General features: G+C 36.0%; 1 protein-coding gene across 1 annotated transcript in view; it reads left to right on the forward strand.

The window, feature by feature from the left end:
• Positions 1–357: 357 nt before the first annotated feature.
• Positions 358–8,541, forward strand: part of Galnt13 (polypeptide N-acetylgalactosaminyltransferase 13) — a 490,025-nt gene continuing 481,841 nt past the window's right edge. The window contains exon 1 of the mRNA XM_013028124.1: positions 358–432. The gene's annotated coding sequence lies outside the window, so the exon portion shown is untranslated. The remainder of the gene's footprint in view (positions 433–8,541) is intronic.

The following is an 8,541-nucleotide window of genomic DNA, read 5'->3' on the forward strand; positions in this document are numbered from 1 at the left end:
GTACATTTTAAAACCTGTATTATTTGGATAATTACTTCAAACCTCCAACTGAGTTTACTTATATTAATCTCCTATCTTTAGGTTCCTGTTGCATTGTTATAATATTCTTAGTGTTCTGTGTATTTTCAAATAATTCTGGACTCAGTGTGTATACTTTTCCTATTTCTTACATATGAATGTTCTCTGGCCTGGCATTTAGAATATTTTCATGCATTTTGTACTACTTCAATTTATTAGTGTACTGGACTTTGCTAGATACACAATTTGCATTTGTTGAAGTGTGTTTACATGCATAGTCTCTTAAGTGTGTCTGGTTCTGGATTAGTTCTTGTGACTGTGGCCTTTTCTCTTTCTACACAGATGCATTTTTGTAGGAGTTTCTCAAGAATGACTGTTTCCAAATCATTTTGACATTACCAAGCACCACATACAGTAAGTCATGTATAATTTAATTTTCACATTCAATTGAAGTCATACTGCATGTAGCTGCCATTCAGTCATAAAAGACTGTATTCTTACTTACAGTTTTTGATATTTATGAATATAGAGGGGAAATCAATACAAAAGAGCATTATTGATAAGCAACCTGAAAGTTTGAATTAAGTAGTATAGTTTCAATATTTCTAATTACCTATTTTACTTTTGCTCTATGTTACCCTCATAAAACACTTCTCACTTAATTTAAGTGACTTTTACCCCTTTCATCATCAGTTAAGTAAAAGATATTATCCTGTTTAAAATGGGATTTTTAAAATGGAGTATTGAATTAGTGTATTAAGTTTTATTCTTTAGGCAATCTATATAAGTATTGCCTATAATTGTACCTGAAATATTTTAATACCTTTATTGTTAATTCAAGTTTTAAATGAGAAGAACAAAACCTCAAAAAAACTAATAGCTTTCTAATGTCTCCCTGAAGGAGTAAATCTTGGCTTTGAGTGAGACTTTTTACAAGATAATTCTTAAGTAGAACCAAAATCCAAAGAAAATAATCACAATATGCTGAACTTATTAGTGTGTGTGTGTGTGTGTGTGTGTGTGTGTGTGTGTGTGTGTGTGTATGTGTATGTGTGTGTAGTACTGAGGTTTTGAACTCAAGGCCTTACCCTTGTTAGGAAGGTACTCTAACACTTGAGTAATGCCTTCTACTCTTCTTGTTTGTATTAGTTTTGGAAGAGGGGCTCACGTTTTGCTGGGGCAGGTCTAGATGTTTCCAGGGTAGCCAGCATGACAGGCATGCACCATTTCACAAAGCCATTGGTTTAGCGATCTCACAAGCTTTTAGCCAAGGCTAGTGTGGAAAAAACACCCTCCATTCACTGTCTCCTGTGTAGCTGGGATTATAAACATAAGCATACACACTACTGTACTGAACTCTTAAAGAGAAGTATTTCACATATTCTATATCTTCTGGCGGAGGGATTGTCCTGGCTAGTTTGTATATTGTCTCCCAGAATAACTTTTTCAATAATAAGGTGTCATATACAGCAATTTAGGAATTTAGGCTCTGTATTTGGAACATCTGGTATTAAGTCCTGCTTTATCACTCACTAGCAATGCGACTTTGAGCAAATCATTTAATGTCTCCATAAAGTGAATATAAGGTTAAGAACTGTCTCATTTGTGGAGAGTTAATAGATGTTTAATGTTGACATTAATGCCCAATAAATGTGACTAGTTCTTCATTTGAAATTGATTTATTTGGAAACTTCAAATATGTTTGTTAACCAAACATCACAATTTCATAATCATGCCACACAAAGTACATAATAAAAGTACCCTATAAGTATTACTGATTGACATGCTCAAAAACACCTGAACTTCAGCCTGCTTGGTAAGTACATCCAAATGTTTTCAGAAAATACCTTTTCTTCTTTGAGATTTTGGGGAAGTGCGAACCATTTAATCAATCAGTATGGATATATACAGACGATAAAATCAGAATGCATATATATCTTATTTGTTGTGTGCAAACCTAGGCTGAAAATATGTGTTTGTGAGCCTTTTGGAGAGAAGAGGAGGCAACTACAAAGTGCTTATTGAAGGAAAATTACAAAAGCAAAACAAATGGTGATGACCAAATAATTTAATGGCCCAATCATCCAATGTTCTTATAAGGCATTTATAGAAATTGAGGATGTGTGACTCTTATCTGCACTTTCCTTTCAACATCTCAGATGGCTTGAGCCATAAAGCAGGGGTTTTCTTTACTTTTCATATAATTCATAGGAATGAAGCTGGTGGCTATTTAATTCTAATTTGTCTGTGTATGTGCGCGTGTATGTGGTAAATGTAAGCGTGAAGGTCTGAGATTCTGTGGCTGCTCTAGCCTTTCCATTTTCATGATCACCCTATTCCCAAACCTCATACCATACTTAAGTCTTTAGCAGTATGTCTTTAATGATTTGACTTCAAATAAGAGTTAAGAATTTTGTAATATTGTCAATGGGGCCATTCAGCAATCTAAAATTTATTGTTTTGAAAAATATGCTATTTGGGGGTGTTGGGAGGGTAGCACAGTGGTAGAGTGCTTGCCTTGCATGCATGAGGATTCGATTCTTCAACACCACATAAGCAGAAAAAGCCAGAGGTGGTGCTGTGGCTCAAATGGTAGAGCACTAGCCTTGAGCTGAAGAGCTGAGGGGTAGTGCCCAGGCCCAGAGTTCAGGCCCCATGACTGACAAAAAATGCTATTTGGACACAGAAAACTTAGCATAACAATGTTCTTCCTTCAGGGCTGAGACTATAGTCTTTTGCTGTGTAGGGGTTCAAGTCTGTTTCTCCACGGAGTAAAGAGAAGGATTAGTGAAGTATAGTAAGCAGTACAGGCCCAGGAGTGCAATGAAGTCCCTCAAATGGGTGGCCTTCATGCTTTACTAATTCTCTACCTACCCTGGGACATGATTGGTTTAATAAAGGCTCTGATGTTGACTTTGGTTCCTTATTGGTCTCCTTATTGTCCACTGTGCATGAGTACTAAAGTGGTTCTCATAGGATGCCCTACCTTTGTCCCCACGCCAGGAAACATCTGGTAACTGAGGCCCCCAGAGAGTCTATAGTCCTGCCTACCCTGTTGTTCATGCCTACTACGAATCCCTGATGGGAACATAAACTAGTCTTTTTTTCCGTGTCATCCTTTCAATCTTGCAGTTGCCAATGTTATCTCATTATCTATAAATCTTTCTAGCTTTCCTTTAGTCTTATGTTTCCATTTTATTTTTCAGAATTTTAATAACTATCTTTTGCTTTCATTCCCTCATTCACTTCATGCAGTACAGAGAAGTCTGAGTGGAGGAGTTCTGCTTGAATTGGATTATGAATTCACCTAGGTTGTGCTGAAGGTGCTCTTGATGCCTCCTTGATGCTCTTTCTGACTCTTCTTCCACTTTGGCTGTCCTCTGGCTCCAGCTACTTGATACTTCACTTCAATAGTATTTTTTAAATGAATGAGTCATTTCTTTCTTTATTCTTTTTATGCTCACATACCAATTTTGGATTTTGAAGGGAAAGACCTAAGGAATCTTTCACTCTTATTTAATAAGTTCAGTGTCTGGTGGATAAAGCTAGTACATTTGTTTAATAGTTAAATTTAACTTAATTCTGTTCATAATTATCACATACTCCTAAAAGTGAAAGGCATTGTGCTAATATATGTGAGAGCAAGTGGAGGGAAGAGAGAGAAAGTACTTTCAAGGAAGTTCTGTTCTCAATTTGAAGAAGTTCTATAGGCTTGTAGAGTCATGAATCAGAGGTTATGGTAACATATTTTGAGAATGGAGTAAACTAATGAAATTTAAAAGTCCATTTGAAATAATTTGAGAACTAAGTATAAAATAAACATTTTATTCACAGGTGGAAAACACTAAGAGAATAGTCAAAGAAATGAGTTAGCAGTTTAGAAATGAACTTTAGTACACATTAATGAATGGCAAATCAATTAATTTTCAAACAGAAGGTTTCTCCAGTAATACTCAAAACAATAGTGGGAAATTAGAATGGAGCCATATTGTAAAAATATACTGATAAACATCCAAGAAACTTTAACTTCATTGTAGGCAATGAGACAGAGAGAGAGAGAGAGAGAGAGAGAGAGAGAGAGAGAGAGAGAGGAGAATAACATGTGAATATATCTTGTGAGAATTAATCCTGTGAACAAAACATTTTCTTAAAAATGTTCCTGTTGATATCTTCAGAGAGAATTGCAGTTAGAAGAAAAGATAATTTTAGGTAACTACAGCAACATAAGATTTATTAAGGGCTGATGACCAGACCTGAGATCTTAACAGTGGGAATAGAGAAGGAGGGATGGTTTGGGAGTTGAGAGTTGAAAGGAGATTCAGAAAGTACTCATGGTTTACCAGGTAACAGGTTTTTTTTCACAATTAAACAAAAGAGGGAATAAAATATGTTAATGAGCTTCATTATCCGTTCTGCATCAGAGGAGACTGAAATAGACATTAAGAAAGCAAATTGTCCCAGGTCTCCTCTACGAACAACAAAAGAACCAGCATTTGAGTGTACAGAGTTAACTTATGAGTCTGCAGTTGGCCATTGCACTGCCATTCCTCTAAGAAATACTTGATGTTTCCAAATTGAACTGGAAACCAATGTTGCCTATAGTCAGATATTTTCAGTTTACCTGTTCTTTAAGTAGGTCTTTGGGTGGGAAGAAAAATCTGACCTGTAAGGAGAGATATCCCTTATGGTTTGTGATTAATCTCTGGTTTACATTCACTTGTGTGCTGGGTCGCAGGAACAGTGTAATTTATGGTATTACTCAATTATAAATTAGAATAGTAAATATGTCATCTTAATGTGATTTGTCTTTTCTCCTTAGCACGGCCTAAAAGGAAACAAGAACAGAATGCTGAATAAAAGATTTAATATCGTGGGTTCATGAAAGACCAATATTTCAGACTTAGTTTACCTATCATACTGAACAATAATTTTGACAAGGGAAGAAAATAACATCCTTCAAAGGGACGATCTCTCTTCCTGTTCTGGAAAACCTGCCTGAGCTGCTGCTAGGGGCAAGGGCTACAGACTATTCTGCTGCATTTTTTAGATGCCATACTTAAAGCTTTGTTGGAGGTGCAACTTTGTGTAGGTTATTTCAGCTCTCTGTGCCACAAGCTCTTCACCTTAAAAATGAGGTAGAAGGAAGGTGGCACTGTGGCTCAAGTGGTAGAACATGAGCCTTGAGCTGAAGAGCTGAAGGACAGAGCCCAGGCCAAGAGTTCAAACCCCACGACTGACAAAAAGGAAAAATGAGATAGCAATAGTTCCAAGTTTTTTGAATATTGTGAAGGTTGAGATAAAGCACTTAAAATAGTGACACACAGAAAGTTCACAACAAATATTAAGTTGCAGTCATAAAATTTTAACTTATGTTCTTGTTAACAGTTTTCATTTTATTTTTAAATTTATTCTAAAGGCACTGTCCAGAGGGGTCATAGTTATGTAAGTCAGGTTAAGACTACATTTCTTCTTAGATAATGTCACCCATTCTTAGCTCTCTCCCAATCCCATCCCCACTCCCAAGTTACATAGTTCATTTTCAAAATAGTATACAGTGAGTACCACTGCTGCATTTGCTCACCCTTTGTCCCTCCATTTTTGTGCATTTTTAAAAAATCAAGTTTAATTACTATGCTTGTAATTTAAACTTTTTTTCAGTATTGGGGTTTCAGTTCAGATCTTTTTTTACTTGCCAGGCAGGTGGCTTTTCCACTTGAGCCACATCTCCAGCCCATTATTTACATTTTTCACTGTTGTTGTGAATTTTTATGTATTAAGGACTCAGAACAATATTGTGTGTGTGTGTGTGTGTGTGTGTGTGTGTGTGTGTGTGTTGTTGTTGTTGTTGTTGTTCCTTGTGCTTGAACTCAAGGCCTGGGCACTGTCTTTGAACTTCTCTTGGTCAAAGCTACCATTCTACCACTTAAGCCATAACTCCATTTCTGCCTTTTTTGGTAGTTTATTGGAGATAAGAACTTGCCTAGGCTCACTTCTAATTGCAATCCTCTGATCTCAACCTTCTGAGTAGCAAGGTTACTGTCATGAGCGACTGGCCCCCAGTAAGAGCAATGATTTTTATAAGCAAAGATACCCATATATCCATTGCACATCTAAAGAAGCAGAACATGATTTGCCTGCTAGAAATTCCTCCCCAACTTTACCAACTTTCTGAACTTGACTCTAATGGAAACAACTTCCTTGCTTCATAATAGTTCTGTCATATTATCCCATGTTTCTAAATACAGAATGCTATGTAGCATGATTTAAAAAATTTTATATTGATTAGTCATGTCATATGGAATCCTTTATATGTGCATTCCTTTTCTAAATGCATATCTGCAGTATTTACCACTTGGAGTGTTTCATTAATTTTCATTTTGTGATATGCCATTGTATAAAAATGGTACAGTATTCATTGATGGGAATAATGGAATATTGGAAGATACTTGGGCTCTTTTGTAGATATGAGTCGCTAGGAGTGATGTAATCAGCATTCTTGTTCTATTGACTTCATAGATATCAAACTTCTGTGTCCTCTTGCACACAAACCTTCAATTTTACTAAATTATTCCAGATTGTTTTTGAAAGTGGTGGTTATACTAATTACAGACCTCTCAGTGTCTGAGTTTTTCCATTGTTTATAATTCAAAGCTTAGAACAATCAGTCTCTTTTAATTTTAGCCATTTGGGTGATAATTTACTTTACTGTTTAGTAAAATGGTCATGTCCTGGGGTTAATTATCATATGTATTATTCTATTTTTTAAAAAATATTTATTTATTTACTTTTATAGTAAAGGTGATATACAGGGAGTCACAGTTACATAAGTCAGGTAATGAGTACATTTCTGTTTGAAGTGTATTGCTTCTTCCCTCATTTTCTCCTACTTTTGCCTGAGCCCTCTCCCCACAAGTTTCATAGTTCCTTTTCAACATTGGGTCTACTGAGTATCATGGCTGCATTTGTTCATCCTTTGTCCCACCATTTCTGTGTTCTCTATTTCCTTCTTCCAAACATAAACTTCTTTTTTTAAAAAAAATTATTTTATTGTAAAGATGCTGTACAGAGGGTTACAGTTACATGAGTAAGTAATGAGTACATTTTTTGTCGAGCATTATTACCCCTTCCTTTGTTTTTCTCCTACCATCCTTTCCCTCCCCTCCCTTCCCCATTCCTCCCCTCCCCAAGTTGTAAAGTTCATTTCCAACATAGAAAAAAAAGAAACAAAAAACAGCAGTAAAGGAGAAAACAAAAAAACAAAAACAAACAGCAAAGTAAGCAAAACCTCTTGTTTCCATTTCCTTTTTCTTTCTTTCTTTTTTTTTTACTTACACTTCATTTTCTTTTTTTTTATTGTGAAAATACTGTACAGAGGAGTTACAATTACATGGGCAAGATAGTGAGTACATTTCTTATCAAGCATTGTAGCCTCCTCCTTTGTTTCCCCTTCCCATCCCTTCCCATTCACCCCCCTCCCCCCCCAATCCTCCCGGCTTCCCCCCCACACACACACCAAAGGTGTAAAGTTCGTTTTCGACATAACAACTTGTATATCTCATTGTTGCAATGGGTCCACCTGTATCCCTATTTCCATTTATTGAAGTTCATTTACATAAGCATTATTTTATATGATCATATACACATAGCTATTGAGCCTTTGTAATCCTCTCCTAAGAATATGTTCCTTTGGTCTCACTGTGTGAATGTTTAGAGTCCTGTTTAAGTGTAAATTTTTGAGATATACATATATATACGTATGTATATGTATATGCATATATATTTATATATATACATATCACTTTCTTGATCCATTTGTACACTCAGGAGTATCTGGGCTGATTCCCTGTCTTGGCTATGTTAGAGTAGTTACTTATATTTGTAATATGCTACAGATGTATTTGTATATTTTAATAACTTTCATCTGGTTTATTTTTTCTGTAATAAATGTTGCTTTTTCTCTGTGTTTCAGTGGTGCTAGGAATCAAGCCCAGGGCTGGAGTAGTACTGTACTTGTATTAGTACTGCATCCTAATTCCCTGCTTTTTAAAGTCTTAATGAGACCTTTGTGATAATCATTCCAATTTTAATTTAATCATTCTTTTAACTGTATTTTTTGCTTCAATTTTTGTATGTTTTTGTGAATCATGTAAAGGTAGAATTTACATTCTAGTTTCCTAACAAATGTGTAGGAACTCATTGAAAAATTTGCCTTTGCCCATTGCCCTTCGAGTTTTCCTTCCTTCCTTCCTTCCTTCCTTCCTTCCTTCCTTCCTTCCTTCCTTCCTTCCTTCCTTCCTTCCTTCCTTCCTTTTTATCTTTCTCTCTCTTTTCTCTCTCTCCTTCCTTTCTTTTTTACTTCTTTTCTTACATTCTTCTTGCTGTTCTTTTCTCCCTTTCCTTCCCTGCTTCTTTCCTCACTCCCTTCCTTCCTGCTTGCTTTCTTTTCTTTTCTTTACTTCCCTGCATCTCTCTTCCCACCCTCCCTCCCTCCCTCCCTCCCTTTCTCCCTTTCTTCCCTCCCCC

Source organism: Dipodomys ordii, unplaced genomic scaffold (assembly GCF_000151885.1).
Source record: "Dipodomys ordii isolate 6190 unplaced genomic scaffold, Dord_2.0 Scaffold5, whole genome shotgun sequence".
Lineage (NCBI taxonomy): Eukaryota > Metazoa > Chordata > Mammalia > Rodentia > Heteromyidae > Dipodomys > Dipodomys ordii.